The following is a 26,831-nucleotide window of genomic DNA, read 5'->3' on the forward strand; positions in this document are numbered from 1 at the left end:
TTTTAACAATCTTACTGAAGACCTTGTATCCGAATGTAATCACATCGTAAGGTACTTTTGGTTAAGATGTGAGCATATGAATTTGGGATGACACCATTCCCGGGTGCCTGGCTAGGTGCCTATGACAGAAAGATGAACCGGGCAGCTCTGTCATGGATAGAGCCTTACATTAGGGCAATGGAGGTTATGGGGTGGTGGTGGTAGCATGAGGACCCAGTTTTTTTCATGAGAGAAGAACTGAAATGAACAGGTAGGCTTGAGACTCCTGAAGTGGGCATGACAAACTTGGTACCCTAAGGTTTTCAGCCCCCTGGGTTTTTATTTTTATTTTTTGAGACAGTGTTTTATCTCAGGCTCAAAGCACCAAGATGCCTAGTGTACAGAGTGCTGGAGATTGAGCCTAAGGCTTCATGCATACTGGGCAAATACTCAACCAACTACCTTCTGAGCTTTAAGCCTACTGACCTTTCTGTGGCTAAGGCTATCTCTAGCCTTTGAGGAAAGAGGACTGTGTGACTGTGTAATAATGCTGGTGTACATGTCAGTGTCTGCATGAACTGTGGCTAGTGTTCTCACTGGGGAAGCATGTCCATTTCTATGCAGCCATGGGGAAGTGTGAAGTCTGTTTTATTGCTGGAAAAATTGTTACCTGTCTTGTACATGCCTTGTGGTAGAGGGACTACTGAGTCCCACGTCCTTGCTGCATTGGCTCTTTGACTCCTGTGAGTGTTGTGTCTAGGACAGAGGGGGAAAACCTTGAATGCCTATGTGGGCCATATTGAGACTTATAGGCAACCCAAAGTCTTGGCTCTGTACCCACAGTTGTAGAGTCCTTGAACCCTTGACCCTAGAGGGAACAACTTAAAAGTTGGTAGAGTGACAAGTCATATTTACTTTTCCTAGTGGGTTTTGTCTGACCATTCACTGGCGGTGATGGCGAGTAATTAGAGCTAGCTCACAAATGGGGATTTTCTTGTTGGCTTTGCTACCTATAGGAATATAAGTGACAGCTTTCTCTAGCTAGCCAAGCTGATGCCTATTGTTGGAGGGTTGATCTACCATCACACAGAAATGGTTTTGACAACTCTGCTATGCTATCATCTTTAGACCTTGCCTTTGTAGGGTCATACCTATTTCTCCACACCCTGCTCAGTGTGTGTGTGTGTGTGTGTGTGTGTGTGTGTGTGTGTGTGTGTATACTAGGGGTTAGATCCAACGCCTCATTTATACTGCCAAATATATTCTACCATTGAGCTACATCTACATTCCCTGTTCTATTCTTTTACTACTATCATAGGAGCTTCAGGAAGATGGGAATACACTGATGTGTAAGTATTTGTTTAAGCCCTAATTTTTAATTCTTTAGACAAATAAAAGACATGAAAGTATGATGGGTACTTAGTGAAAGGAAGATAAGAGAGGGTGAAGGATGAATGTGACTAGAATGTATTAGATGTATATGTGAAATTGTTAAAGAATAAATTAACTTTTTTCAAAGACTTAATTATGTTTTTATGTAGATGGGTACTTCATCTGTATGTATGTCTGCACACTAGAAGGCAGCATCAGACAGGTGTGAGCCTTGGCTGGCCTAGACTCACTTTGCAGACCAGGCTGGCCTTGAACTCACAGGGATCTGCCTGTTTCTGCTTCCCAAGTGCTGGGATTAAAGGCCTGCACCACCACATTTGGCCATTAATGGATTTCTAAAAGTGTAGGGAATACAGGTACTGTGCCTCCGGTGCCTGTGGATCGATCGACCAAGCCTTTCTATAAAGAGAACAAACTATTTTGAATGCAGTTTGTCTCCTCAGTAGCTAGTGATCCTTCAGACAGAACCCTACTTTTGTGTCTCTGGGTTTTCATAGCATTCCCTGTCACTAAATAACCATTCCATATTTATCTGACATACTTAAGACATCTAAGACAGAAAATCAAGGACTCCTGTTTGCCTACATTCTTAGAGGAATTCAGTTAAACGTGTCTCTAACCAAATAAAAGCAAACATTCTTTGATGTCTTCCTAGAAAGGAGCTCCCTAGGGAGATCTATTTTGAGGCGCTGCTCTACCATTTTCTTTCTAGAATGTGGTGTCTGCTGCTTGCCTGATGGGCAGAACTCTCAGGCTTCCTCTCACATATGGCCTTCTCTGCCCTGTTCAGACTGATTGGTGTCCTCAGGTTGCCTGCATTTGGGTCAGGTTATTTCTTTCATTTGGGACACTCCTTAACTCCCCTCTGAGGGACTTGGAGCACGTCTAACCTTCATGACTCCTTGGGAAGGAGTTGCTCCTCCCTGCCACCCCAAGCAGATCTTTTGGGTACTGCCACTGGCCTCAATTCTCCTTACTAACCCTGAGCTTTTGGCCTGTCCCCTGCTCTTCAGGTGTGGAACACCTGCTCACTGTGGTGATGCCAACGACTGCTACCTGTACACAAGAAGCATCCCCTATGCTGTTACCCTTTTCACAAGGAAGAATCTGGGTGACCTCAGGTGCTCGTGTGCTAAGGCTTTCATGGTGGCAGACTGCTTTGATTCCCAGGGGCAGCAATTTGCCACCTCCCCTCTTGGGCTCCTGCCCATTTGGAAGCTTGCCTTTGATTGTTGCAACCCCTGATTCAGGCCATCAGGCCCCCACCATGTTGGACTGATAGAGAAGCAAGCAGTTGGTTATTGAGCTTTGCGGACAGATTCAGTGGACACTAGTGGGTTGTCTCATCAGAGCCACCTCTTGCACAGAGCTTATTTAAGCCCATTGGTGATTCTTGCCCATAGTCCCTGTCCATCCCTAACTTGGCCCTTATCTCTTGTTTACAATATGATAACTATACTCTTTTCCCCCCTTAGGATCTACCTTGACCCTCACGACCCTTTTCCCTGCAGCCAAACCTGGGTCTTACCTCTAAACCCTGAACTTCAGCGGGTGGGGTGGGGGTTGAATGAGGCCCTTTCTCCTCTGGATTCTGCTCTGTTATCCTATATGGGAAAGGCTGGCCCAGATAGTCCTTGGGAGTTGCCTGTAGAGCCCCAGAGTCTTTGCAGAGGTACTGGGGGGCTTTGGGATGTTTTCTGAATGCCTCTCATTTGATAGCTGTGTCCTTATAGACAGTAGGACTTTGTGGGGCATGCTTGTGTAGTATGGGCCATTCCGTAAGGCTGGACATGTTTTGAGTCCTCTCAAAGATAGTGAGAGGCCTGACCTGCTTTTTTTTTCTAAAGGCTTGCACCACCACACCCAGCTTATTTATTTTTTTATACAGTGGTCTACATGTATACCTGTAGGCCAGAAGAGGATATCAGGTTATGTTATAGATGGTTGTGAGCCACCATGTGGTTGCTGGGAATTGAACTCAGGACCTTTGGAAGAGCAGCCAGTGCTCTTAACCACTGACCCATCTCTCCTGCCCAATATATTTGTGTGTGTGTGTTTTTTAAAGATTTATTCATATTTAATGTGTGAGGGTTCTGTCTGCATGTATACCCCGCAGGCCAGAAGAGGGCATCAGATCATATTTTAGATGGTTATGAGCCACTATGTGGTTGCTGGGAATTGAACTCAGGACCTTTGGAAGAGCAGCCAGTGCTCTTAACCACTGACCCATCTCTCCAGCCCTTTTTACTTTATTTGTTTTGTTTTTCGAGACAGGGTCTCTCTCTGTTAGCCTCAGCTGTTCTGGACTCACTTTGTAGACTAGGCTGGCCTCAAACTCACGGGGATCTGCCTGCCTTTGCCTCCCAAGTGCTGGGATTAAAGGTGTGTGCCACCACGCCCAGCTGCCTGACCTGCTTTTTAGTTTTTGGTGTTTAGGGAGAGAGAGAGAGAGAGAGAGAGAGAGAGAGAGAGAGAGAGAGAGAGAGAGAGAGAGAGAGAGAGAGAGATACTCAGGGATAAGGCTATAATAATATAGTATTGAAAGCTTTTTATTCTTTGTAGATTTCACATCATGCTCTCCCAATTCCACTCATCTCTCATTCTCCCATATCCACATCTGCCCTGCCCCTCCAAACCAAACAAATGAAAAAAAATTTTTCACATGGAAACTGTGATGTGTCAGTTTTTCTTGTTGTTGCGCTGGGTTGAGAAGATCCTGAAACTCTAGTTATGGAGGACCAGCCCCTTCACATACTCCAGCAGTTCATCCATGGTGTAGATACTGGAGTGGGCAACTCAAAGCCCTGGCTCTGGGCCTAGGTAACAGCTGAGCTGGTCAGCCTGACAGCTCTCCTTGCTCACATTCTTGGGGCCAGCTTCCCACACTGACACCAGCAGGGCTAGCTCTACTGTGCTGCTCAGGTGGTGCAGGGCCCCCTCTCCTGAGTGCTGCAGCTGGTGAGGGATGGGGCTGGCTCACCCACTCTCATGCTTTTGGGCCATCTCTCCCGCAGTGTCCAAGTGAGGGGTAGGGCCAGCTCTCCTTCAGCGTCCAGGTGAGGGGTAAGGCCAACTCTGCATCAGCCCTTAGATATCAATATGGTCCCAGGTGGCAGCCCAGCTCAGGGATGTTTGCGAGGTATTTGGTGGTAGCATGGGCGTGGCCATCAACACTGACCCCCCCCTCCTCCTGGTGCTACAGGGCCACAGACCTACACGTGGCCCCTGAGAGGCAGCACTGGCCAGGACCTTACCAGGCTCACTACCCCTGAGTCTCCAGTTCTGCCTCTTTTCATTGTGCATATACTGCCTGCTTCTCTTTCTTTTCCACCTCTCCACCACTTATTTATTCATCTTAGTGGTGCCTGGGGCCTATGGGTATCTTCCAAGTGGTGCTGGGCAGAGGTTGTTCTGCCCCCAATATATTATTTTAAACTAGTAACTTTTACCAATTTTAAGCTTTTAAAATAAACACTAGATAGTAATATAATTTATTTGAGTCACAAAGTAATGATAGGATGTTTAAGAAACCCTAATTCCTAATGGGCCCCAAGAAAAGTGGATCTGTTTTAGGACAGAAGTGTTGGCTGAACTTGCAGCCCAAATAGTTCTATTGGAGATGATATGGGATTCACACCTCTCTTTTTGCACCCTCTACCTTTTCATCCTCCTTTTCCAGGACTCGAGACAAGACACCACCTGTTGGTTGTTTGATTTGCTAAGTCTTAGGAATCTTCACTCTTGCTATGTGCTTATGGAGCCTTAGTCAGAAAAGGTCTACTGAAGCTGGGCATGGTAACTGCACACTTGTAATTTAGCATTTGAAGAGTGGAGGCAAGAGGACCTTAAGGTAGCAACCAGCATGGGTTGCTTAGTTAGACTTCATCTTAAAAACCAGTGTTAAAAAATGAAGCTAGTCAGGTGTGGTGGTACATGACACCACCCGGGAGAGAGAAAGATTGTGAGTTCGAGGCCAGCTTGTTATACAAAATGAGTCCAGGACAGCCAATGCTACATAGAGAAAACCTGTCTTGAAACCAAAAACAAACAGACAATCAAAAAGTGAAGCTAAATGGGATGGAAAGATGGCACAGCAGTTAAAGAGTGAATACTATGGAACCAGAAGTCACATGTAGCCCTGTTTCCTTTTGTGGCCATTGCTGGTTCACAGCCACCTTTCGTGACTTCTGACTGAAGCAAGAACTGCAAACACCATTTCAATGCACCTTCTCACATTCAGAGGAAGATCATGTCTTTTCCCCTTTCCAAGGAGCTGAGGCAGAAGTACAACATCCGGTCCATGCCCATTTGAAAGGACGATGAAGTTCAGGTTGTTCGAGGACACCACAAGGGCCAGCAGATTGGCAAAGTGGGCCAGGTATACAGGAAAAAAATATGTCATCTGTATTGAATAAGTACAGCGAGAAAAGGCTAACGGCGCAACTGTCCACGTGGGCATCCACCCCAGCAAAGTGGTCATCACCTGGCTAAAGCTGGACAAAGATCAGAAGACGATCATCCTGAAAAGGAAAGCCAAGTCCTGGCAAGTAGGAAAGGAGAAGGGCAAATACAAGGAAGGAACAACTGAGAAGCTGCAGGAGTGGAGGCCTCTCATACACAGCTCTCATTAAAGACTGTTTACGTAGCCCTCAAAAAAAAAAAAGTGAATACTGCACTTGCAGAGGATGGTAGCACAATTCCCCAAACCATAGCTAACAACTACTTATACCTCCAGCTCTTGGAGTGTGTGTGTGTATGGCCTTTGTGGGCACCTGCATTCATACACACACACACACACACACACACACACACACACACACACACACACACACACGCTCTCTCTCAAAAACAAACAAACAAACAAACAAAAAAACCAAATAGTTCCATTGCCAGGTAGGCTTGTCCTTATGGTGGAGATAGGTCAGATGCCCCCTGGGGTCTGATGCTTTGCTTCTATGTGATCTGGAAATCACCAAGGGCCACTGCATGCTGGAGCATGCATCTTATTTCAATATGGATTGCTCAAGTTGTACAGGTCATAGCAAACCTAAGATATGAACCTGAATCTTTTTTATTGTTTTGTTTTTCGAGACAGTGTTTCTCTGTGTAGCCTTGGCTGTCCTGGAACTCTCTTTGTAGACCAGGCTGGCCTCCAACTCAGGAAGATCCTTCTGTCTCTGCCTCCTGAGTACTGGAATTACAGGTGTGCACCACCATGCTGGGCTATGAACCTGAATCTTCAAGGTCTGGGTTGATGATGATTCTATTAGCAAAATGTTTCAAACAACATCATTGGGATTAAATAGAGCCTGACATGGCCCACTGGGAAATGGAAACCAGGAACTGTGTGGCAATTATGATAAGCTATGTGTTGCTAGCCACCCCCCCAATAAGATGCTTTGATTCCCCCAAGAGCCAGCGAGGAAGGAAATTGCTGCTAGAAAGAGAAACTTGCCCAGAATCTAGGCAGCAGATAAGAGTGTAGGTTTAGATCCCAAAGTTTATATTAGCTGCTGCCTCTACCAGCAGAAGTCCAACAGAAGTTAATGTGAGTTCCTCTGAAACTGAAAAAAAAATCCCAGTAGCTACATTAAACAAACAACCCAGAAACAGCTGAAATCATTTTAATGATGCATTTTATTTGACCTAACATATGCAGATGATTATCATTTTAACACATCATCAATCTAAAACTACTGAGGTATTTTATGTTCTTTTTTTCATGCTAAGTGTTCAAAAATCAGTGGGTACGTTTAGTTTTGTTTTATATGCAGAGAATTGAAACCAGGGTCACTTTCTTGCTAATATTAAGCCTGTGTTCTGCAGCTGAATCACACTCCCAAACCCTCCACTTCTAGCACCATCTTGAGTGCATGTTTACTGTTAACTGAATCTCAAGCACTTAATGGCTGCTTGTGCCTATTGGTATCTCATTACTCAATAGGTGACTCTTGACATTGCTGGTTTTTAGGAGCTAAGGGGAGCCCCAGATACAGAGCTCAGTATATGAAGAACCAGACTCAGGGATAATATTGGAAGTGAAGTCATCAGATCCATCAATCACAGGGTCACAAGAGGGTTGCCTCTTAGGGCCTCTTAGAGCTGGGGTGACAAGAAATGAAGTGTGGGGGTGGACAATGAGTAGTGTTTCTTCAAACGGATACTGAATGAAAGAGGTTAAAAGGGTTGGCTAAAACATTTCAGGGCCATGTTCTCTGTAAGTTGGCAGTGAGAACAGAGTTCCTGAGGGACGCCACCTTCCCCACCACACATTGTGACAGAGATCTAGAGATTCAGCAACCAGTCCCTAGCAAGGCCCTGTCAGACACGGTTCTAGAGAGGTGGGCTGATATGGAACAGAGGGTGCATTCCATTCCAATTCTTTGTGCTGGAAACATTGAAGTCTGAAAAAGATTTACAAGACAGCAAGTCTTTTGTGCATCTGAAGATCCAACATTAATGATGGGTGCTGGGCATAGCTGGTTGGGCCCAAGGACATCACTCCTACAACCCAGCACTGTGGTGCAGATGTAAGAGGGGTGGCATGGTGGCAAGAGTCTCCGAAGGCAACAGCCCATTTGATTTTATGACTAAATCCACAGGGCAGGAGCAGGGATCTGGGAGTTGCCGAGGACCAGGGCTGGGCCTTGGCAGGTTGGGATTAAGTCCATACAGTAGGCCCTGCATGGTTTTCCAATGAAACTTAGGCACACCAGAGTCTGTGTTTATCTGCAAAAAGGGGACACTGGTCCTTGTTTTTTCCTTTTCAGATAGGATACACGGAAGTAGTAACAGAGAGAAGCACCCCATAAGCTCTGGAGATTATTTTTATTTTTAATAGCTTCATTGTATTTCAAGTTTATTCATTGTATAGACTCTAGGCATGGTGGTCTTTTAGGACTTAAAAAGCTTTCATGGGGGTGAACATGTGACTTAGTAGAACACTTTCTTAGCACAAATAAAGTTCTGTGTTCAATCTCTAGGACAGCACAAACTGGTCATAGTGATACATGTTGTGTTCTCAGCATTGAGAAGGTAGAGGTAGGAGGACCAGAAGCCTAAGCACAGCCTGGCTACATGACATCCCGGCTACATGACATCCCGTCTCACATAAAACATTTATTTTTTTGATGACTCATTGAATAAAAGTGTGTCCTGTGCAAGGTTGGTGACCTGAATTCAATACCCAGAACCCACTTAAAGGTGGAAAGAGAGAACCAACTCCACAAATCATGCTATGACACCATATGTACTCCATGGCATGTGTGTTCACACATAGACCCCCCCCCAACAAATAATAAATAAACCAACCAGGCAGTCTGTCAAACAAACAGAACTACTTTAAAAAATTGTCATGGCCATTGGCATCATGAACACACAGTAACGCCGGCTGCCTACACAAGGCCTATACCCAAAGAAAAGAAAGTAGGCGGGATCTCCTAGTTAACCGGCAGAAGAGGGGGCAGCATGAGTGGGAGGGAAATAAGAAAGGGTAATGGGAATATGGGCACAGTACATTGCATACATTGACGAAGTTAAAAATAAAGGAGTACGAAGAAGGGGATTGTATGGCAATACTACACACAATAGCCAAAATGTTGAATTAACTTAGGTGTTCATTTAAAGATGAATGGATAAAGACTCCACATACCTTGGAGTGCTTCTCTACCATAAAAACAGTGCCACCATGCCATTTTCAGCAATGTAGATGATAATGTAAACTACAATACCACATGCTTTTGTTTCACTCATGGGTGGAAACAAAAGTAGCCAATGAGAGGTGGAGAGCAAGAAATTGGTTATAAAGGTGTGGTAGGGATGCAGAGAGGCATAGCTTCTGCTGTGATATTGCTTAGGTTACCTGTTGTTGCCTGCTTTTCTTTCTTTTTTGTGATAGGGTCTTATGTAGCCCAGGGGTGGGACTTAATGTGTAGCTAAGGCTGGCCTTGAATTCCTAATCCTCCTGTTTCCACCTCCCAAATGTTGGGATTTATAGGTATGTGTCATCATGTTTGGTTTAACAACAATCAGTTGTTTTAAGAAATCCAATGGAAAGGGTTTTGAATGTTTCCAACACATAATCAATGTCATGGTGCATGTTCTGATTCCTTGATTTGATCATTACATACTGTATCACGGTATTGAAATGCCACATACCTACAAAGATGCACACTTACATGGCAATTTCAATATATTTAAAACTTTAAAAAATAAAAGTAATAGGATGGAAGGAAGGGAAACCTCACTAACTGTCCACTAGGATGAGGAAATACCATAAGAGGGATCCATTTCAAAATGCCAGTGTATTCTGACTTGTAGTTTCTAACAATGTTTTTCTTCCTGGAGAAGTTTATTACCACCCTCAGGGCTTGTTCAAATGACAGATTATCTTTAAGATGTTTGGGACTATGGCAAGATGTTCCACACCTATGTGCATCCTACTCTGGTCCTCTGGTTTGGGTCCTCTCTCTGGGCTGGGTTGTCCACCTGGTTGGGAGTGGCCTTTTCCTGTGTCTCCAGATCTCAGTGTGTTTCTGGTGCTAGAAGCTGAGTATCTGGTGTACAGTTGTCAAATCAGGGTGCCTCCTCCAGCTTGTGCTAGTTATTATAGTCAGCCATATGAATCTGCTCCCTGTCCTTGGACTTTACAAAACTATGGGGCAAAGGCATGGCTTGCCTATTGCCTCTGATGGCTCAGAACACATTGGTGGCCAGCAAGGTTGGCTGTAGAGTCTAGTAGGGCAGGGAAAGGAAAAAGTGAAGGGGCTCTGAGCATCTGATTATCAGTCTATGTATACTGGGTTTGCCTGTCTGCTTATTGAACTTCCTGTTTGTTTCAGGAATTGGTAAACAGTAGGCGCTTAATAATTGTGTTGATGGTTAGGAAATCTGCAAATTCTACACCCTAGTCCCCCAATGTTGGCCTGGTTGTGAGTTGTCTTAGTACTACCGTAGAGAGGTGGGTGGGCCAGACCAAGGATCATGCAGGGTCCTGCCTGAAGTGGACAGCCACCCTACTGCCTCTCACAGTGTTACTACCCTGATGACATGATGGGTTCCTCCCTGTCCGGGACAATCCATGGCCAGTTCCTGGTCATAAAACATCCTTCACCACAGGCAATGTGCTGTTGTTCTCTATCCTTCCTGGCCCTCTTCAGGCGCCTGGTCTGTGCTTCTCCATCTCCTGGACACTCAAGTCCAGTCATAGGAGGAGAGCGCAGTGTTTGGGTCACTCATCCATACTTCGAGTGTGCCCTTGGCCTTTTCTTTAAACAAGGCTTTCTGTCCCCCAGCCTTCCTTTGGGTCACATTCCCAGAGAGTCTGCTGATGAGGGCCAAGGCTGTTTTTTCAGAAAGCATGCTTTCCCCCACCCCTCCTCTGACCTTAACAACCTCCCCCCAAATACTTGTATTTTTAACTTCATGAGAAAATATGGGAAGGGAACAGATTTTATTTTCAGAAACTATCATTTTTCCAAATCCTTTTTACTTATAAAAACAAGTTCTGGAGTAGAGTGAGAAGATTAAGAGTATGTATTAGTTACTTTTCTTGTTGCTATGACAAAATACCTCACAGAGCAACTTAAGGAAGGAAGGAAGGACTTATCTTGACTAACCGTTTAAGGGCACAGTCCATTATGATAGGAAAGGCAGGAACTCAGGGCAGCTGGTCACATTGCATTCACAATCAGAAAGCAGAGAGAAAGAGGGAGAGAGAGAGAGAGAGAGGGAGAGAGAGAGAGAGAGAGAGAGAGAGAGAGAGAGAGAGAGAGAGAGAAAGAAAGAGAGAAAGATATGCTGGTACTCAGTTTGCTTCCTCCTTTTATTTATTCCCAGACCCTAGCCCATGGGATGACGCTCTTTCCTTTGTCTCATGTGTCTCCTGATCTCAGCCACCCACCTTTATGTAAAATCTTTCATAGGAATATCCAAGAGGAATATTTCCATAGTGATTCTAAGTCTAATGAAATTGGCAGTGAATATGGACAATTACGGAGTGTTTGGTTCTTATTTTGGTGTTGTGGGGTTACTCAGAGCTGTGCTGTGAGTAAGTGCTCTTGTTTCTTCTTTCACCGCTTTCTGCATGCTGTGTTTGTGGCTGCCTTGCTCATTGTCATGATGGAGGATTTCTAAGTACCTCTTTCCTTTCCTCCCTTCCTCCTTCCCTCCCTCTCTCCCTCCCTCATGTTCTTTCTTACGACCTACCACTGGACTAGGCCCACAAAGTGCTGGAAGAAAACATTTTGATATGCAGCGTGGAATGTTCATTGTCTTTGTATTAGGGTAGGGTGGAAGAAAGTGTGAGGACCAGAGAGGGCTGGTAACCTGGCCGTAGTTTCGCTACTTGGGAAAGGCTTCCTGTGTTCTTGGCATTCTAGTACTTTTCTTCATGGCCTCCTTGAAGGCTGTTTCAGCACCAACCCCTTTGGCATGATCCAGACAGTCTAGGTATGCTTCTTTTTGTTCTCCATTCTTGTAGCCTGCTTCTTGGTTAGCTGTCTTGGGGCCTGGGGTCAGCTTGTTTTTAGCATTTAACACTGGAAGCTTAGCAGGGGTTCGTGGATGAAGAATGACTTCAGACAGTTTGTGCTTAACAGAGGAGGGGGATTAGTGGGAGACAGCTTCCCCAATCTAGCTGTCCCTGTGATTGGTGTCTCCCTTCAGTGTCTTCTATCCCTATCCCATGTCTTCTTTGGTCTTAGCTCATGCCTCTCCCACTCATTCTTGGGGGTTGTCTTCAAGGAACCCTCTTCATGGTGCTTGCTAGTACTCTGGCAGAATCTCCCTGGATTTTGTCTCTCTCCCACACAATGGCTTCCTCAGTCTTCCTTCTCCTTTCCAGGTTCCCCATCATACAGGACTCTGAAGATCTCTATGATGTACGTTCAACCTGCCCTTCAAGTGTCACTGAAATGTTTGCCTTGTGGGGATGCCAGTTGTCATCCCAGCTCTAGTGGGTTTTATAGGCTTTTTTTGGGACTTGGTCATCATTTTCTTGTTTGCTATTTGCACTGAGTCTTTCTGGGGTGGGTCATTTCCCTCCCTCTGTTCCTAGCAGTGAGAGTGAGGCGGATCCCTAAAGGAGCCCAGGGTAGAAGGGAGGAAGGGCAAAGGTATCTAGCCACAGCAATCAGCTTCGCAGGAGGTTGATATTTGGGTTGGTTTTTGAAAAATGAGTAGACCTTAAGTTGGTTTTAGATGGGAGCAGAGTACCAAAGGACCAAAGTGGTGGGAATGCCTGGTCTGGCTTTGGGCATATGGGAGCTATGCAGCTGGGCTGTAGCTAGGCACCACTTTGCCTCCATGACTTTCCAGTTTTTCTTTTCATTTTTGGAAGCTGGCATTAGAGACACAGAAAGGTTTTTGGAGATTCTGCAGTATCACCAACATATCCAGAAGCTCAGTGAAGTCCACCTTTTAGTGACAGCAGGGTTATGTTCTGTGTAGCATCGGCACAGTCAGTATCAGGGCACACAGGAAGCAGTTCCCTGCTCAGGGCATGCCCCCTTCTCCTTGGCCTCATCACGTCACCCGGTATCTTGGCTTCAAGGCTTACTCAACACCTCATTGTCTTTAGGTTAGTAGCTGCGTGAGTATCTTTTAGAGAATTTTAAAACACAAAAATAAAACACTACCCTAAACCTACTCCCTACTCTTAGGGGAAAATATTTTGAGCATGTGCATAAACTCTTGGGCTGCTATTTGTTGGATAGGCTGGGGTCAAGAGTGCTGTTCTCAGGTGGTCTTGGTATTATGCTTGACAGGCATCTTTTGGTCACTTGGCCGGGGTGTCCCTGAGTTCCTTGTTACTAGAGTTGTTAGAACCTAGTTAGAACCTCGGTCCAAACAGCCTTAAAAGGCAGACTCTTCATTTGCCCTCTATGAGGACATTAAAGAGACAAGCCATAATAATAAAAAGCAGAGAAAGGAGATTTACTCAGTTCAGCCACCCTGGGACAATGAAGGAGGAGGTCCAGTGACTTCCCTAAGTCCATCTTCAGGCTCTTGACATGAGGTATAGAGTTAGAGGCCCAGAGGTATGTCTAACTGTCCTGGTCAAGGTGTGGTCTGCACATCACTGCCCCTTCATTATCTGGCTCTAGTCTGCCTTGCAAGATGGTCTGACAAATTGTCAGAACTGTGTGAAATCTCTTTCTGGGAAACAAGCCTCCCCCTACAGCTGGCACTAGGGTTCCAGGCTTTTCCTCTTCCGGAATAAGATTTTAATCCTTAGGGACCATTATCTTTGTAGTCTGATAGACAAAGGGAGGGGCACAGTATCTTTTTAGAAAATTCTCATTCCTCTCAAGATGGCACTTCTTAGGCCTGGCTCTGCTCTGGAGCCCAGGTTAGCACCTCTTTTCATTTACTGGAAGTCTCATGGGTGAGGGGAAGCCTATTGTATAGTAGAAGAAATTAAGTCCTGAAGAAGTCATGCTCAGTGTTCAAGATGGTGGCATTGCTTAGCCATGTCTTTCAGTCTTACTTTAACCTTGTGCATCCCCTGTGCAGGGATGTAGTTTTATGTCCCATTTATCAGATGAGAAAGTAGAAGTCAGAAATACACCCATTTTGCACCCAGGCTGAGAGTTTCACTTTTATTCTGTGTCTCTTCTCCCTCTTCCCACTTCTTTCTGTTTCCATCCCTGCCCTCATGGAATGTTATTCAGGGCCTTGCATGTGCCAGGTGAGTGTTGTTTCTTACTGAGTTGTCGCCCAGCCCTGGGCTCCTGTCCTGATCAGATTAGAGGCTGTATGTTCCCTGCACACTGCCTGTTTCATTGACTGATACATGCTAGGCTTGCCCTGAGGTACTTGTAAAAACTTGGACCTTGGAAGTTTGCATTCAACAGAGGCATAGTGATGGGTTCTTACCACACATATACTGCATGCTCTCTGACGTTTTCCAGCTACCCTGTCTTCCTCTCATCCTCTTGGCATAATACCCACTCAGCTGCCACCTGTATGACCATGGGTATTGTGGGCTAGTGTCAGGTGCCAGGCACAAGGTGTCAGGAGAATCTGCTTTTTTCTGGATCCCGCCTCCTTGCTGCCAGGACAGGTTGGTGTTGGTATTAGATGGGAGTGTGTGATGGCCTGGAAGCTGGACAGTACGTCTTCTGTCTAGAGGAGCAATCGGTTCCAGAGGGGTGAGTGTGTGTGTGACACTCATTAGCACTCTGCAGAGCGGCAAACCAGAGAGGGGTTGGAGCAATACTCTATTGTTACATTAAATCTGAAATAGACAAGAGATGGAGGGGTGCATGTGAGTCTGTGATGGTCTAATGGTGACAAGAGCACTCTGTCTTTTCAGAGGCTTGACAACCACCTGCTAATCCCTAGGGTCTGGAAGCTGTGAGTACCCAGTCTTACCTCTGAAGATAGAGCTGGGGAGCCACTGGAAGCAGAGGATTGCGTTCCCCTTGCTCTTAGCTTGGGTGCAAGGTGGTACATTTGCTCTTGACACTTCCTGGGAGTGGGAAAGGGCAGCTGGGCCTGAGTGTCTATGTGTCGTGCCACAAAAGTCCTAGGTCTGAATCCTAGCTTTGCCCCTAGGTACATTTTATCTTTTGTCTTTCTCTAAGTCTTTGGTTTTTTGTTTTTGTTTTTGTTTTGTTTTGTTTTTGAAAATTGAGTCCATGCCTGTTTTGGATGGTTGGATGGATCTAGGAGATGCTCTTGGATTCAAGGCCTGAATACCCTTCCTCCCTACTGGACTAGGAATTGGGGGATGGGGCTGCATTGGAAAGAGGCTCTTGAAGGTGAGGGGTATGGGAATTGTTCTTTTTGGCCTCAAGTGGGAAACTCATTTATTTCCAGCCCAAAATTCAGGCTCTGCTCTCTTGATACTCTTATTCCTTGGAAAAGGCCATGACTCACAGGTAGAACACCAAATAAGAGCAACAGAGGAGCTGGGTTCCAGACCTGACAAGGGCTTAGCTGTCAATTTAGCTTACAGGGCTAGGGTTACGGTTGGATGGGTAGGGAGAAGCTCAGAGAAGTTTTAGGAGTTTTCAGAATGTAGGTTGGGAATGGACTGGCTGGATCTGGCCCAAACCCTTGATTTTATAAATAAGATTTTATTTTGGTATACAACTATTTATATTTGTTTATGCATTGTCTGTTGTTATTTTCTACAGCAGCAGAGGTGAGTCATTTTGACAGAGACTCTTTGATCTATAGATGCCCTTTACAGAAAGTTTGCTAACCCTTGATTTGGACCATAATCCTCATAAGGACAGAGAACTTGAGGCTGGGGAAGTAGTTCAGTTGGTATAGTATTCACCTAGCATACACAAAGCCCTGAGTTCCGTGCTCAAAATGACATTACATGGGCCTGGTGGTACATGTCTGTACCCAGCACTAAGGAAGTAGAGGCAGGAAGATCAGAAGTTCAAAGTTATCCTTCAACTATATAGCAGATTTGAGCTATATAGATCCATGGGCTATATGAGATCCGATTGAGAAGAAGAGGAAGAAGATAACCACAGTAGAGAACATATCTCATTTATATGGTCCTAGACTCAGCTCTAGGCTAGACACAGTGGACTCCAGAGATAACAGTTGAATAAAACAGCAGAAAAACCTGTCAGGATGATTTGGGCTTCAAAGAGCAGAGCTGGACTACAAGTGATAGAAATAGTAACAAGTGCTAATCATCTCGTTCAGTAACAGTGTAGAGCTGCATGGTCCCAGGACCAGGTCAGCAGTGCTACCCAGGACTAGGCTCTTCCCATCTCTCCCCAGAAGTATCTTCATCGCATTGACTTGGTCTTTAGATGCCTCTTTCTGTCTCAAAATGGCCACCAGTTCCCGGCATTATATCCATTCCTACTTGATGTCCAGCTGGGGAAGGGTTACTTTCTCTTCTCTGGTTTTTTTTTTTTTTTTTTTTTTAAATGAGGAATCATCCCACTGGATCTGTATGTAAGGATGAAAGGCAGATGAGTCTTTAGTTTTCAGTGTCTACACAAAGTCCCTCAGCAGCCAGAGGAGATAGGCAGGTCTCTTCCACATCATTGGTGGGTGGCAGAAGAGATTTTTTTGGAGAGAACCCAGGATGACCCATCTCAGATCAGTCACCAAAGAGACCATGGAAAATCACTGATTCTGTCAGCTGATGAAACACAGTTCCCATGTCTAGCTGATTCTGCTGAGCTTCCCTCAGAGGCTTGATATGTCATCGTGTTTTTCTGACCCAACTTACTGGCTCACCCCTCATCCTGTTGGCTTTTAGAACAACCCTTTGTAGTAGGCAGCTAGAGTTCCAAGAAGTGAAATGACTGTGAGTCTGGGTGTAGGGCCACTCCATGATGCTTCTACCTCATAAAAGGAAACACACCTGTGTTGTGGGCAATCTCCTGACTTGCAAAAACTGGATTTTCTGTTGGTATCTCGTGACCATGTTTTCAGCCAAAGTAGGAACAGCAAGACAAATGCAAGTCACCTGGTCCTTGTGTGGACTGGGTGTGGTACAGCCTTCTAAGGGAGTCTTCTAGCCAGTGACAGGGGTCCCAGGGGGACTTGGAAGAGTCTATAGGGCTCATTCCTCTTGCATGCTTTATGGTACTTCTGTGGACCCAGCTGTAGGCTTGGAAGTAGAAGCTGCCACGGGAGACCTCATTCTTCCTTGTGTGTCACTGTTTGTTTGAAAGATTTATTTTATTTTTTTTAATCATGTATATATTGTATATTTGTGTGTGAGACTGTGCACATGAGTGTAGTTACCTTCAACTCAGTAGTGAGTGTCAGAGCCTTTGGAGCTGGAGTTACAAGCCCTGGTAACTCACCTGATATGGGTGCTGGGAACAGAACTCAGGTCTGTTATGTATTCTTAATGCAAAGCCATTTCTCAGCTCCTTGTGCGTCATTTTAAAGACACAGCAAGAAGGTAAAATGCTGTCATGGTGGCAGAGAACAGAACAGAACATCTAGAAAGTGCCTAGTTAACATTAGGGTACTATTTATTCCACATGCTGTCATTGCCACTGCCATCCCAGTGACATCAGGAGGAGCTCGGTGGCTGACAACAGCATGAGGGTTCTGGCTTCTCCCCTTTGCAAGAGGGCAAGCATCTATCTCTTGTGGTCCACAGTCTGCTCTGATGACAGGCTTCCTGGTTGAGCCTACAGGAGCATCTCCTTCTGACTGCTTGCCCTCTCCACAGCATTTGAAAGTGACAGGCTGTCTGCATGAAACCTGCCTATTTCCTAGGGCCCCTTACAACTCTAGCAGTTTTTTTTTTTTCTTTCTCAGACGTTGGTAGCCTCGGGCTTAGCTTCTCCGTTGTCATGTGGCATTGCTGGCGATACCTGCAGCTTACATGTATTGAGCACTTACTATGTGTGCATGTTATGGGGAATACTGCATCTATCTTGTTTAGCCTCTCAATGCAGCCAAGGACAATACTTTTGGTACTTGGCAGATGGCAGGCATAATTCGAGAGGGCTGGATAAGGCAAAGTGTTCTTGTCTCTGGGAGCCAGCAGCTAATGGGAATTAACCAATATAAAGGGACGCCAAGGGAGAACTGGGGCTTCGTATCTAGTCCCACCTTGTAGGCAGAGAGAAGGGCCTGTCCTACACGATGTGCAGCTGTCCACCTCCAGTCTACACTCAGACAACTGTATGAATATCCTTAGCTTTACCTGTGTCACAGGCTTCCTGAATTTAGCATTGACTCACTTTTTCTTTCTTTTCCCTTCCTTCCTTCCTTCCTTCCTTCCTTCCTTCCTTCCTTCCTTCCTGTATATAGTGCACGTGTGTGTGTGTGTGTGTGTGTGTGTGTGTGTGTGTGTGTGAGAGAGAGAGAGAAAGAGAGAGAGAGAGAGGAGAGAGAGCACATGTGCACTCACTTTCACATGTGGAGGCAAGAAAGCAATATCATATGTCTTCCTCTGTTGTTCACCACCTAATTAATTAATTAACTAATTAACTAATTGGATCTCTCACTGAATGTGAAGCTCTCCATTTTTGCTGGTTAACAAACTTACATGATTCACCTGTGTCTGTACCCCCTGCACTGGGGTGACAGCTGTACACTACCATGCCTGCCTTTATGTGGGTGTTGGGATCTGAACTCGGGTCTTTATGCTTGCATATCAAATGCTTTACCCACTGAATCATTTCCAAGGCCTAAACTTAGCATTTTTGATGCAGTTTGGGTTTTGTTCTCTGTACATTTGCTCTTCTTCATTAGGTCTTCACAAATAGGCTGGAGTCTTCAAACCCTGTTACCCAGACCACTTAGTCCTGCTCCCTCAGGGTGCCTCTAGAAACTGGTTTACTGCTCTGCCACGGTCCCAGACCTTTGCTTTCTGCACCCCCTTGTTACCACTTTTTTGGGGTAAGTGAGGCAGGGTCTTTCTATGTAACTCTGCCTATCCTAAAACTTGCTATTAGACCAGGCTTGCCTCAAATTCACAACAATCCACCTGCCTTTGCCTCCTGAGTGGTAGGATTAAAGGCGTGTGTCACCACGTCCTGGATCCTTACCACTTTTTGAGCTACACTGTGTTCAGGCACACTCTTGGCTATGGAATTCTTGCACATGCTGCTCCCTCTGCTGGGCCTCTTGCCCCAGCCACTCTCCTTGTCCTGGCACACACCTTTCCTTTCCTGACTCTCGTGGACACTGCATTCCCAGAGCCTGATCTCCCTGATGCTAGCATGCCTGCCCCCAATCCCCAACCCAGAGCATAAGGACTGGACTATGTCTCCCTTCTTAGTATCAGTACCTGGAATAGCACATATTTACTGACCAAAGGAATGAGTGGGTGATTATCAGAGCACCTCTCTGATAGAGGCTACGGAATGCAGAAGTTGCATGGATGTCTGTTAGCAGCCCCTGTTCTCAAGAAACTCTAAGTGTGTAACATAGAAAATATGTGTGTGGGAGTGTGGCAGCATGTATATGTGTGGGGTTGTGCCTGTGTGTATGTATACATGTGTGAGTGTGAGGATGTGATATGCTATAAGGCAGTTAAGGCCCCTGAACCTTTCCTTATCCACATTCGCGTGCCTATTGGTGCTATCCTTTTAGGCAGTCCTATTGGTGAGACTTCATGGATGTAGCATCTGACATTCTTGGGAGACACAATCTTACAGCAAAACCCCTGCTCCTCTGTCTCTTAGCCCCTCCCCCTTTTGAGGCTACTTTTTATGGTGTTTTTTATTGGTCTATAGCCTCATTTATATGCTTGATTATATGTTATTTCTGTGATCTACAGACCTATTGTAACCCTTTAGAGAGAAAGTTCATTGACCCTCTGAGCCACAGTAGAGTCCTTAGGTGGGAGCACACTCAGGACATTGAGGACGGTGAGAAGAGGGTGCTGGAGTGGAGTGAGTACCTACAAAGGGTGAGGTATGAGAAGTGGTGAGCTATCCTGTATAGTACCTGCCTGACTCTGTGACATCTCTGGCAGTATTGGGACAGATCTAGACATAATGATGATGGAATGTGTTTGGATTCATGGTGGGGTAAGCCTGAAGTAGAGAATTGGTTGGATAAACATAGGATCAGAATATTTAAATTGAGACCTAATGTTTGCCCATATCAGCTCTGAGTCCTCAGTTCTGTCATTAATAAACAGCTTGAATAAAAAGTGATGAAAGTGTAATAGTGATAGTGAAGAAAATGGGAGGATGATGATGGTGATGATGATGATAATGGCGACCATTGTGATAAAGGTAATAGTGGTAGTGATGGTGATGGTGGTGGGAAGGGATGATGGTGGTAGAGGTGGTGATGTTGGGGATGGTTGTGATGGAGATGATGTTACTGCTAGTTGAGGGGGATGCTGGTGATAATGGAGGTAGTAATGATAGGGATAGCTATGATGGAGAGAGAGGTGATGCTGGCTGCCACATTGAATGGCACCTTTGTTGTGCCAGGTACTTTGAACTTGAGGTGCTGGTTCTCAACACAACCATGTGAAGTGGTAACAGCAGTGTAGAAAAAAACAAAACACGGAATGACTTAACAGTGGTAGGCCCAGCACAGTGGCACCATTTATTTTGCAGTTAGGCTGTGGGATAGCTGATGTGTGATGGCGTGACTAGCACCAGGGATTTGTATATGTATTTTGAGTCTCACGAGTCATTATTCCGGGAGCGTAGGGCCTGGAGGGAAACCACTACAACTGTCTTTCGGTAAGAGTTTCCTGGGAGGCCATCCTCAGCTTTGCATCTCTTCTAAGTTGTGCCAGAATCTTTTCTCAGGCTCATTGTGCTGGTGCTGAGGAGGGCTGCCACTTTGTCCCCATGGTGACCAGTAACCAGGCCTTGTGTTAGTTTTGGTTTTTCTAATTTGAGGTTGTGGGATCCCCTGGTTGTGGCTGAGATTTTTCTGCCCTGGAAAAACCAACTGTGGTGTGGCCGTGAGGTGGGGTCTAGCAATGCTGGAACCTGTTACAGACCACAGATTCCACATGCCCTGGCCAGTACACCATGCCTCTTCAGGCTGGGTTCTTCTAGCTGGAAACTGCGGCACCATGGAATTTTCTGGTATTAGGACTGTGTATCTTTGTCTCATCTCATCCAGTCCTGCAGACACAAGGGCTGCTGGGAGGCCTGGTCCCACCACTGCTTCTGCCTGTTCATTGAGATCTTCTGTTACAACAGAACCCTCTGATAAAAATGCCAGTAAAAAAGCAAAGTACTTTCAAATGTACATGCAGATAGAACATTCATATAAATAAATAAATCTTAAAAAGGCAAAATACTAGACAGATCAATTGGCTTAGAAATAGTCTGCTCTGTCTGTAGCTACTCTGACTTCTCTCCCCACCAGCCCCATCCCTGTCTTACTGAGTTTTGTCAGGCTGCTCCCTGGCCTGATTCTTGATATATCAGAGTATTAAGAATATCAATGGAGTGTGAATGACTTAATTTTATCTGACCTGAAGCCCTTCCTGAGTCTCTAAGCTGGCTCTTCCAGGTACCCAGGGTTGGGCCCTGCCATCTGATACAGTTGGTGGTGGGGTTAGGCTTTGAAATGCATCTTGGATAGGAAGCTGCTCTGTCTCCCTAGACCTATCTATTTTCTTATCCTGCCCATCTCTGGAGTTGTATGCCCAGCTGGGAAAGCCCCAGACACTCAGACACCAAGATGGTGGTGGTGTGAATGATAATGCCCCAATAGACTCATAAGTTTGACTCTTGCTCCCCAATTGGTGGAAATGTTTGGGAAGAATTAGGAGGTGTGGTCTTGTTGGACTTGAAACATTCCTAATGTGCTTTCTCTGCCTCATGCTTGTGGATCAAGATGTGAGCTCTCAGCTGTTCCTCTTACCATGCCTTTGCTCTGCCATTATGGACTTTAACCCCCTGAAACTAAGCCAAGTTAAATGCCTTCTTTTATACCCTCCCTTGGTCATGGTGTTTTATCATAGCAATAGAAAAGTAAGTAAGACAAAGGCCATGGCTCCTAAAGGCTCCTGGTAGTCATTGCCCAAAGGAGAATGGACTTTAGCTACCCAGAGCCCATGATTTATACTTACTTAGGAAACTGGTTCATGATTGCTGTTGGCAGCTTCTTTTGTGAAGGTTTCTTCTAAATAGGTCCATTTGGTGTATGGGTAGCTAAGTCCTTAGAACTCATCTGAGTGGAAAGAACTAAGCAGAGTCTAGCCACACACACTTTTCAGGCAACACTGTAGCGTTGCTGTCTAGGTGTTGGCTGAGAGCAGGTAGGTCATTGACCTTTTGTGCCTGTAAATACAATGGAGTTATCTATGACACAGTAGTTAGGACATGTCATTTACCTCTCAGACCATGGCCAGAATGTTTTGAGAACATCTCTGATATGCAGTCTGCATAATAGAAGGGCTCAGCATGATGAGAATGTATAACAAACTTGATTCCTTGCGTAGGCATAGTCTAGACCTTACCAAATGATAAACCTTTCATTTGTGCGTAGGGCCCTGCCAGGAAGTCTTGGGTCTGTGTACACTGGATCTCTATCAACAGTATTCCAAACAACCTTGGAGGATGATCTGATGGTTCTGTGGCTCTCCCGTGTCACCTCTTGTCATACTTGCCACCACTGGTACTTTTGTTCAAACTTGCTTGCATGGAACCTATCAGACTGTTGTAGACACCAGGCAAGACCATGATGCATGGCCTCAAGAGAGAAGTTGGGCCAGTCAGTCAGATTTGTTCCTCAGAGACATTACAGCCATGACAGGAAGACAGAGAGCTGGTGAAAGGTTGTGAGAACTTTTTGGATTTAATAGTGGCTGAATATCATGTGATACAAGGCAAGCAAGACACAGAAAAATGGTACTGTTATCATGACAAGCCACAAGCCTGATCACCCAATTTTGGAACTGGAATATTTTCAGTAGACATGTTCAAACTCCTGTATGTTTCTACAGCATGTGGGCTTGAGGGATGGCTCAGTTGTTAAGAGCACTGTCTGCTCTTCTAGAAGTCCTAAATTCAACTCCCAGCAACTACATGCTGGTTCACAACCATCTATAATATGATCTGATGCCCTCTTCTGGCATGCAGGTGTACATGCAGATACAGCACCCATATACTTAAAAAAAGAAAAAGAAGTAGGCAGGATGATGAGAAATCAGAGAATAGGAAGTTTCTAGGAAGTTCCATATCCCTGGTACTGCTTAAGAGCTATTCCTCAGACTCACAAGCCTCTGGCCCCACTAATGTCAGCAGTGGAAACATGAGTGTCTGACCACATCTTTGGGCTCTGCTCTAAGAAGTGCTGTGATACAGAAGAAGAACAAATCAGAGTTCCTTTCCACAACGCTTTCCTCAGCTCCCCCTTTCACTCATTTCTTAAAAGAGAGGAAATAAACTTTAGCCTGCGTAAGTCACCTGAGCCTTTGCTGAAGTTGTAACACACATCATTTATAATTTGAGGGTCTTTCCTTTTCATGACTTGGTTTCCCCATCAGCAAAATGGATTAAATAGCTGGGATCTATCACTAGGGTTATATAAAGAGGGTGGGTTCACATTACCATGTTTCCTGTCCCCAAGTGTGTAAGAAACACATTTCTTTAACTTCTAAATCAAATAGCTGGGTGAGAGGGCACAATCATTCAGGAAGCAGAGAGAAACCTATCTCTGAAAGTTCAAGGCCAACTGATAGAGAGTTACAGGCCAGCTAGGGCTACATAGTGAGGCTCTGTTTAAAAGGAAAAATAACTAAAGAAAGGAAAAGAGTCAGAAAGGGTGGCTGTTATTACTTAGCAGGTCCTCTATTGTATTCTCTGCTGAGGCATGCCTTCCCATTGAAGGGTTCATGCCTTTGTTGGCTCCTTCCTTCCTCCTGCCACTCAGAGGAAGAGGAGATTATTACTTGGTAGCTGAGAAAGCAGAAGCAAGAAGGTGATATTTGATAAGCAGTGTCTCAAGAGACTGGGCTGGAAGGACCTGGCAGGAAATTGAAGCTCCTAGGTTCAGAGACTCACATACTTTCTTAGTGTCCCCCTCCTCCAGGATTTGCCCTGTACTCCTTCCCATTCAAGCTTAAGGCCTATCCTATTGGACCTTTGGGGCCTTTCCTAGAGCCATGAACAAGCAAAGTTCAGCTGGCACCTCAGCCCTACATCTTGTCCTTTTTTATTCTATGGCATGAACCATCCTGCCCATCTCTAGGTCATTCTCCTGTATGAGGCCACCCTCTCCCATGTTCCTTCTCTGGTTCTGGTCACCACTGTGGCTCTCCCTGATCCCCACCCCTCAGCACCATGGTCATGGGTCCCTGAGGACAAAGGGAGTAGAGGGAGGGGCAGGCAAGGATTCAGATGGACCATAACCTCTGGGAAGCACTTAAGTGAGGCAGCTTAACTTTATTTGAGGTGAATAAAGGTTATATAGTTCTTGGGGAGTTGGGAGGGGTCCCAGGGTAGGTGTACACCATTTTCTGGGGCTAGGTGTGCCAGGAATACTTTATTTGCATTTGGCAGTATGGTCCTATCATATGAAGAGGGAACACAGTGCCTAATTATCCTATGGGCAACAGGGAGAGAGGTTTTCAGGGAACTATGTGAAAGGTCATGTCTAGGCTGTAGTTAGAGGCATCTGTGCCTAGAGACTCTCTCCAAATGATGTCAGGCAGGGAATAGGAGGCTTTGCAGACAAAGGGAGCCCTCATCAGCTTAGAAAGGCTACCTGGTCATGGTGGACTGCAACCTTAGCAACTGGTTCCTCCAACATACCAATAAACATGCGTCTCTGGCATTTCATTGAGCTTTACTGCTTGGAATGAGTGGTTACTGCCATAGTGACAAGAGACTGGGTTGTCTTTACAGGCTCTGAGGCTACAGTGGAGCAGGCAGTAAAGCCAGAGAGGCTCAAGGCTGCTTGCATCCCTAGATGTGAGCTAGTGCTTGTGTGTAGTTTTGACAGTGTCAGTTTGGCGAGTTTATCTCACTGAGCCCAGAATTTTCATCTGTGAGTGGGACTCAAGGTCCAGCTAGTGCAGAGGCCTACAGCACAGGAGAGGTTATAACCAATCCCTATAAGCAATCATTTTTATTTTCCCATCAGTTGACATGAAGAAAACTTACAGTTGCCGGGTATTGTGTTAACTGCATCATTGTCTCCCCTCACCCCTTTGAGGAGGCTAAGGGCCAGACGGAAAGGGGCTGTTGGAGCTATACCTGAGAGTCTAGATGGGGCTTTGGCACATAGAGGGGTAGGAAAGGCCATTGCTGACAGAGACTTGAGTCGGCAAAGTAACGTGATGTGTGCAGGTGCCTGAGACAAAGCATGCATTCACATTCAATCAGCAGACACTGAGTACTTACCATAGGCTGAGAGAGAATGGCAGAAAATACAAGACCAGGTTTCTGCTACTGTATGCCTGCTGTCAGTGTGGGCAGACACACCATGCATAGAACAATGTCTGTACATTGTGAGTACAGGCCTGACCGTTAGTGGTCACTTCACATGCAGTTCAAATGAGTGAATGGAAATGTCCTGAGAGAATGGATGAGTGATCTTAAGCTGATGTGTGTGTTCCAGAGACAATCTGAGTAACGAGCCAAAGTTCCCCAAACTCTGCCAAGCCATGTGGATAAAGTAGAAAGCAGATCAGATCTGACCAGGTCAGAGAAGGTCTCCAGGATCGTGGTACGAGCTGAGACTGGAGGCAGGGGTAAGAAACATAAGAAAAGCAGGAAGCGGGTATTCCTGGCAGAGCAGTGGTCCAGAGAGAAGTAAGTCAAAGGAGCTGGTGACCAAGGGTTGAATGTCACCAAGGAAAATGAGCTAAGCCTATGGGTTCCCAGGTGCTTAAGCCTGGTAAATAACCCAGAATCCTGTCTGGGCTCTACAAAGCAGGCAGGTCAGATATAGGGACTCCCCCTTATAGGCCTCACAACTCCCTAAAGTGGGGCCGCAGGCCTGGGGGAAGCTGTGGCCAGGATGATGGAGGCATTTCTACAGTAACAAGACTGGGCCTAACTTGCCTGTATCTCAAGATATTTTTACTCCTGCCACTTGGGAGGCAGAGGCTGGCAGATCTCTGAGTTTAAGACCAGCCTAGTCTACATAGTGAGTTCCAGGATAGCCAGGGCTACACAGAGAAGTCTTTTCTCGAAAAACCAACCAACCAAAAAAATCAAGTTCTGTTGACAAAATAAATTAAATATGTAATTTATAGCAACCCAACAGCCTACTTGTGCTAGTTGTCTGGAAGTGCTGATCTTTTTGAGGCAGGTTTGTTTGTTAAGACATATAGGACATTGTTCCAGTCTGCCTGAGTTATAGAAGGCTAGGTGTATTGTGGGAACTTTAGCAGAACTTAAGGGCCAAATGTAGGTGTGGAGGTCATTTTTCTAGGAGGTGGTGGTGGGGAAACAACCTGCCCAAAGTTCCTTGTATTGTTTTACTATGATTACTTTAAAAATTACCATTAACTAAGTGGATTGAAACAGCACACACTATTTTGTAGAACTAAGTGGATCAAAACCTTGCACATTTATTATCTTACAGTTCTGTAGGCTGGGAGTCTGACCCGAGTCTCACTGAATAAAAAACAAGGTGTGAGCAAGGCTGGCTTCTGCTGGGTTAGGGTCCAGAGGAGACTCTATTCTCTGGCCTTCTCTGGCGTCTCCATTCCTTGGCTTGAGGTTGCTTCCATCACAGTGGCCAGACCAGCCTTTTCTGATATTTCTTTACTCAGATCTGATGCTTCTACCTCTCTTGGTTCCATTGGACCTTTTTATTGGTTGTTCTTGTGTTGTTGAGACCAAATTCCTGGAGGATTAATTTATTTTAGTTCAGTGTTTCAGAGGGTTCAGACCCTTTGAAGATGTCTGGGAGAATGTGGTGGAGTGGAGTGCTTTGCATCACAATGAACCAGGCAGCAGAGAAAAGAGAAAGCTGATACTTGGCTGGATTTATTATTTTTCATTTTTCTTTATCCCCAGCTCATGGAACAGTACCATACTTATTCAGTGTAACACTTTCCACTTCAGGTAACA

At 45.4% G+C, this 26,831-nt stretch overlaps 1 protein-coding gene across 1 annotated transcript in view; it reads left to right on the forward strand.

Annotated features, from left to right (window-relative positions):
* The window catches only part of Grk5 (G protein-coupled receptor kinase 5), a 188,291-nt gene that overhangs the window by 53,455 nt on the left and 108,005 nt on the right, over window positions 1-26,831 (forward strand). The gene's annotated exons all lie outside the window — the stretch shown is intronic.

This window comes from Acomys russatus, chromosome 5 (assembly GCF_903995435.1).
Source record: "Acomys russatus chromosome 5, mAcoRus1.1, whole genome shotgun sequence".
NCBI lineage: Eukaryota > Metazoa > Chordata > Mammalia > Rodentia > Muridae > Acomys > Acomys russatus.